Here is a 7432-nt window from a genome sequence, read left to right as displayed (position 1 = left end):
ACGAATTTTTGGTCAGCTGTAGAGTTTCCAGTATATCTCTTAACCTAGTAGGAATTTCGGAGAGCCCTTTTGACCAACTCAGAATTTTGGGAGTTGTAAAAATATTTTTTTGATATTTTACAAAACAGAGAAATTGTTCTGAAAAATTCTGACGAGCAGAAATTTGTTATTGACAAAATTATTATTTATGGGGTAACCATGAGTTTTTTGAAATGGTGATTCAAACGAAGTTTGTAAAATTTAGATGTTATCTTCAAAACCCATATTTTACTTTCTGATTTGGAATTGTGATTTGTGAATAAAGGTGTCATCTCCGAGGGACATGGCTAATAGCCGCATGTGGTTGGAAACAAATCTTCCAAAGATGGCAAAGGTGAGAACATCGAACGCAACTCTAAGCGTGGTCTTCATAATAAAGGTATGTTTCGTAAACCTGAATTTAGCATTACTTTAATTAAGAGTGATTTTTATGTTTGTAAATTCCTGGCCATATGGCAGTAAGTTAATGCTAATTTAGTTGAAACAAACTAGAACGAGTTTAGTGGCATGATGTCGGAAGTTATTTTAATAACCAATGTGAGAGATTTGTGGGTGGACTCTAGAGCCACCAAGCATGTTTGTTGAAACAGAGCCATGTTCACCTTCTATCAGAGGATAAAGGATGTCGAGAAACTCTATATGAGTAACTCATCTGCAACAGAGGTTGCATAAAAGGGAAATGTCGAGCAGAAGCTCATATCTGTAATATTCTCACATTGAATGAAGTTTTCATGTTCCGGGCATATACAAGAATCTTGTATCTTGTTCTGTTGTAGATGGTAAAAGATTGAACATCATAATTGAATTTAGAAAACTTGTTGTAACTAAGTGCAGTGATTTTTTAAGCGACGGTTATAAGACTTAGGTCTTTATAAGCTTAAAGAAAAATCTGATAAATTGAACACAGTTGATTCTTGTGCGTTGTTTTGTGTATTTGAATGTTTTGCATGGTATACTTGGAACCGTAAACTTATAAGTCAATGCATAAATGATGTATTTCAAATTGTGATTGTAGTAGTAGTGGTAAAAAGGGGTCTTTTCAGACTTGTGAAGAAAACAATTTTTTTTTAGATTTAAATTAAACACACAAATAAATAAAATAGTTCAAACCTTTAGAGAAAAACACCAAGACTAGGATTCCACCAATGACCATTTTAATAGTAAACTCTAAATAGTTCTTATGCAATTTTATCTTTAAAATCAATTCTAATATTTGCCTCAAATAAGTTTTTGAAGTAATAATTGTAATTAAAAAGTATAAAACATCAAAAGTTATTAAAACCCAGCATGCTTCATCAAGTCAATTCACAATTACTCAATAAAAACTATTAATTCAATTTTAATTCGTGCAAATAATCAAATAATAATATTGCAAATAAATATAAAAATTAGAATTATACCAATAAATTTTGTACCAATGGCTTCCTCCGTCGTCTCGGCTAATGGGTTTAGCTCCTCATCCCAAAAACACACTCACAAGATAAATTCATGGCTAAAATAGGTGTTTTTATTGATGATTATATGATGAAATAGGAATTAGCAACGCTGTAAAAGTGTTACAGCGTCACTGTTACAAAGGAGTAAGTGCTGAAAATTAAACGATACTTTTCTGTTGCTGTAAAACAACGACACAGTTTCTGGTTTTAAGACTAATGAAGAACGACTGCCTTAGCCGGTCTGTTCTTCGTCTTCTTCTTCCTCCTCGAACAGCAGCAGCAACAATAACTCTCTGTAATCGCTTCTCCTCGGCTCTCCTGGACTCTAAACTCTCTCCTCCCGGTTTCTCCACTTTTCTATGACTTGAAACCACTCTTATATAGCCCTCAAATCCCAAATAACTCGTATAAATTCCGACTTTTTCTTCTCTGCGCTGTTGAGAGAATAATCCCTTCTGTTGAGCTTTTTCACGTGTTGTTAGCTATAAAATAGCTACCAAACTCTTCCCTAGACTTGAATAAGACCATGTACATGTTAATCCATCGTCAAATTCCTCCAGAAATCTCTCAAAAATCTTTGAAAGTGCACAACAGGACACGTCTCTCTGTTTTAACTTTGATTGCTTCTCCCGGATATTCTAGCCCAATTAAGCCCATGAAATCATCCATACTAGAATTTTATATCCATATCACGTCCAGCCCAATCAATTTCCGGTGTTTAATCTCCCTAAAACAACTCCAACAATCGGATCAAAAATCAACAGCGAAATGCATGGCCTTTCCCGCCAAAACCAGTATTTGAAATTTGAAGAAGACCTCCCCCTATCCAGTTCTGGTGTCTGATGAGTGCTAAATAGTGCATATTTATATATATTTTTGTTGGCATTTAACTCATCTTTTGTGCATTAATTCTACATTTTATCCCATATTCTGTATTTTCATTGTTTTCAAGAATAAATATTTTTCTTACTTAATTTTATATTTTTAGGTAATGAATAAAGTCTGGATGAATTGCGGAGCAAAAAGAGCAGAAAAGTAGTAAAAAGCCGGGAGGAATTACGCGAGGAAGCCGCGAAGAATGTTGTGCACAAGACCAAGAGGGCAGAAATGGGCTCAAGAAGGAAGAATTGTTCTTAAAGAAGTTATGGGCCTGGCACACCCAAGGCCCAAAATCCTTTCTCAAACCCATTTCCATTACCCAAGCCCGTCTCGGATTTCAGCCGTCAGATTGAAGCCTCTCAGCATCCTACGGTCGCTCCATCGTCGCACATCAATCTCCGAAGCTCCTGCTTTACATCGCAACGCCGATCTCCATCTTGGGCCGTCCATTTCGTTGTATTCCTCCATCCGACGGTCGCTACCCATAGCCTCCCATCTCATCGTTGGATCCACCTACCATCGTCACATCCTACAGATCAGCTCGCCAAACATCGAATCAGATAATCCCGCCTCACACCCTAGCACCAAAGCCTATACTACCACCCAAACACCCCCTTCTTCCCAAAACTCGATCTCATCTTCCTCCACCCGACCACTTCCAGAACCACCATCACCTGCAACTCTCTGCAACACCACCAGACCTCGAGCTCCACCACCACCACAGACACCCGACAACACCACCATCTCCATCAACAGACAACAAAGACCATCCCCCTATTTCACCCATTTCATTAACTCTACTCACTGTTAGGGTTCTGAAATGAGAGAAGTAGGGTGATGGTAACTGAGTTCATAGCAGAAGGAAGTATGGGTGATTCACAGCAAATAGCAGAAGACAGCATGGGTCGAGCAGATTTTGGGAGTCTGTAAGTCCAATTTTTTGTATTTCTAGAAAACCTAATTTTCTGTTTTTGGGATTCACCATGAGATTGAGTGTCTGATATAAAATGGTGCACTGTAACATTGTAAGGGAGGAGGAGAGAGAGGAGACCCAAGTGGAATTTCAGTAAAAATTTCTCTATCAAGTAAAATTGTTCTGTGTCCTGTTACTATGGATTTCACCATGAACACCATCACTCTTAGTATCATGTTAGGCTCTCTAATTATGAACTAAGCATCTTAATTAGGGTTAAGATGAAACCCTTAGCCTTAATATTAGAATGTGTGTCTATTGCTACTGATGTATGATCATTATCACTGTGTAGGACATAATTTTTGTGTTGAACAACATGTTGCTTTCACCTAGAATGTCAAGCATCCTAGGTAGTTAGAATTCCCCTATGTATGTTCACTGACTCTAAATTGCTTGCTATTGTGTTTGATTAGTTGTGCTTTAAACAGACAACTAATGCTTGCCTTGATTGAGTGATTGGAGGTAGTTTATCCATTTAAAGAAGCTGAGTAGTGCATTGGTTCACATGCTAGTAAGGGCTGAGAGGTGAATTCTGAACCCTAGTTTCCATTCATCTGATTCACCCTATCTTTATTACTGTTCAGAATTTTTACCCTCTTCTTTTGCTTGTTCACTTCAGTTCTCTGTGTAACTTTGCTTCAATCTCAATGATTGAATTAGTGTAATGTTTTGCCTCCAATTCTGTTGCTCAGTTAATGTTAATGATTAGTATTAATGATTGATGATTAGTTCTCCAGAAATAAATGTTAATGTTAATGATTCAGTTAATGTTAATGATTAGTAGTTAGTGATTAATGCTTAAGGAATAAAGACTGTGTTGAATTTGATGCTAACCTGAAATCATTGCATTGAATGTTAATAACTGTTAGTGGAAATTTAATGCTTGTTCTGTTACTTCTGTTTGAAATAAATGTGAGTTATGATTAATGATGAGCAACTGTTAATGATTGAGAAGTTAAGACTAATCCTGTTTGAAGTTAGTGGAGAAGTTAATGCTAGCTCAGTTAATAAATGTTAATGGTTGTGAATTTAATGCCTGTCTGTTAATGGTTGTTAGTGAAAAATAAATGCTAGTTCTGTGTAATGATTGGGAAGTAATAATTGCTAATGATTAGTTCTGTTGAATGCTAATGATTAGTTCTGTTTAATGTCACAATAAGAAAGATCACACTTGCTCCCCCTTGTCCCTGTGGAACTGACCTGTGCTTGCCCTGTGTTGCTTGCCGACACTGTGCACTTGCAGTAGAATTTTTAGGACTACGTTTCTTAGCTCCAACAAGTTTTTGGCGCCGCTGCCGGGGACTCGGTTGCGGCGCAATTGATCTTTCTTTCTTGTGGGTTGCTCCTAAACTGCTCCTGCTGCTGCTCACTGAACTGTGCTGTGGTGCTGCTCCTCTTTCTGCTGTTGTGCTAAGCCTGTTGCTGAACTGGGCTGCCAAGCTGCTGTGCTGCTGCAGTTTTCTTTCCCTGCCAACCTACTCCTCCTGCTGCTGTTACTTTGTCCTGCTGCTGCTTTGTGCTTCTGACCTGCTAGCCTCTCCCAAGCTGCTGCTCCTGCTGCTGTTGTGTTGCTGCTGCTGGTGCACTTGCAGCTTTGCTGAACCAAAAGCCCAACTGGGCTGAAAGCTGCAGAAGGTGCAGAAACTGAACAAAAGCCCATCTGGGCTGTAAGCTCGTAAGCTGCAGAGTGAATCAAAGCCCAACTGGGCCTCAGAAAAACCAAAGCTGTGTAGGACGATCCAAGCCCAACTGGGCTTTTGCAACTAAAACCGAACAGCTGGGCTGTGCTATTCAGGTAGGCCTAACCCATGAGATAACCCAACTGGGCCTCATTAAATTCATTTGGGCTTGTGTTTAAGTATTAATCTGGGCTTGTAATAATTTTCAATTTTTCTTTTCTTTCTATTTGGGCCTGTAATAATTTTAATTTTTTCTTTTTTTTTTCTTTTTCTTTTCTTTTATGGGCTTGTATTTATTGTTTGTGATTATTCTTTTTCTTATCTTTTGTGGGCTTGTCTTTTAATTTGGACTTTAGGTGTATATCCCATCCATTAGGCTCCCAACTTTATACAAAACAAAAAAAAAAAAAAAAAAATTTTAGGGCTCTACATTTTATAAACCAAAACCCATTGTGAAACCAAAACCTAAACAAACCCATTTTAAACCAAAATATTGGGCCTTTTGTGGTTCAAAAATTGTTTCCGACTGCTCTGACCAACATGTTAGTTGAGGTACCTGCTAGGACATGATTGTGACCTACAGAGACCAAACAAACAGACTCGTTAGAATTAACCCGGACGATCCAATCGAAATCCTTAGTTCTGAGGTAGACAGTCCAGATCAATCAGAAACAATGGGAGAACCCCGTACACTCAAGGATTATATGTACCCAACTAGAACTAGTCAACCATCTTGTATTGTGCTACCCGAAGCCAATGGCCATTATGAGCTGAAATCGAGCACAATACAAATGCTTCCAGTTTTTAGAGGTGTAGAAAATGAAAACCCGTACCATCACGTGAGAGAGTTTGAGGAGATTTGTGGAACTCTGCGTTTCACTCAAATGTCTGACGAAATCCTAAAGTTGAGGCTTTTTCCTTTCTCCCTTAAAGATAAGGCTAAGGCCTGGCTGTATGCTTTACAGCCTCAATCCATCATGTCTTGGGATGATCTCATCAAGGAGTTTTTCAAAAAGTTTTTCCCAAATCACAAGACTGCGACAATTCGTCAAAGTCTGAATAGCTTTGTGCAATTAGAGGGTGAGACCCTAGCTAGATACTTGGAGAGATTCAATGAATTATTGCTCCAATGTCCCCATCATGGTTTTGAAAAATGGAGACTTGTGCAAATTTTGTATGAGGTCTAGATGTGTCCACCCGAACAACGGTTGAGTCAATGTGCAATGGTCTTTTTGTAAACAAGACTGCTGATGCGTCTTGGGACTTCCTGATTGAAGTAGCTGAGAAGACGCAACAGTGGGAATCCATTCGTGAACCTAGAAAGACTACACCTGTAGCTAGAGTCCATAGGATTGAGTCTGATTTTGAAGGAAGTGCAAAGATGGCTGCGCTAGCAAGAAGAATAGAAGCGTTAGAACTACAGAAAAACGCAAACCCTTCTCCCACTACCTTTTGTGAACATGTCGAAATGGCTATCTGTGCTCTATGTAATGGATCTGATCACCAAGTCAATGTGTCCGGAAATGCATGCATTCCAGGAATCTAAGCTTGAGCAAGCAACGCTATGTTTCAAAAACAAGAGCACAACCCATATTCACAGACCTATAATCCAGGATGGAGAAACCACCCCAACTTTTCATGGTCCAAAGGCCCTGCCCAAGGAGGACCATCTCAACCAAATCAAGGCTATCAAAACAACCAAGGCTATCAATACCCGAGAAATCCTCAACAGCAGTCGTACCCTCAATACACTGCTGACAAGAAATTGTCCAACATTGAAGAAAGTATCAATCAATTGACCCAACATCTGATGAAAAACGAGAAAGCAACTGATCAGCGAGTCACCGCTCTAGAACTACAGATGGGTCAAATTTGCGATGCATTGAATACAAGAGAAAAGGGTAAACTTCCTAGCCAACCCCAACAAGAACCAAAGAGGATATTTCAAGCAGGCACAACATCATCATCTTGCGAAAGAACCTCACCCGATCAAGTCCATTCCATCACCACTCTCCGAAGTGGTAAAGTTGTTGAGAACAATGTAGGCACCACAAACAAGTGAATCCGAGCCAAACTTAGCATTGCCTACACCACCTAAGGAAACCTCCAGTCCAGAAAAAGAATCCGAGCACATTAGTGAAGCCGACAAACCTACTGCTAGGAATGTCCCTCTACCTCCTAATGTTCCTATTGCTCCTTTTCCTCAGAGGTTAGTTCGCCAACAGATAAGCACCCACTACAATGAGATGTTAGAACTGTTCAAAAGAGTCAACATCAACATTCCTTTTCTTGAGGCAATTAAGCAAATCCCTGCATATGCCAAATTCCTCAAAGATTTGTGCACTCAAAAGCGCAAGATTAATGTGCACAAACGTGCTTTCTTAGCTGAACAAGTGAGTTCCATTATTCTCAACAAAACTCCACCC

This window comes from Papaver somniferum, chromosome 9, assembly GCF_003573695.1.
Source record: "Papaver somniferum cultivar HN1 chromosome 9, ASM357369v1, whole genome shotgun sequence".
Classification (NCBI taxonomy): Eukaryota; Viridiplantae; Streptophyta; class Magnoliopsida; order Ranunculales; family Papaveraceae; genus Papaver; species Papaver somniferum.
This window is presented reverse-complemented; position numbering follows the sequence as displayed.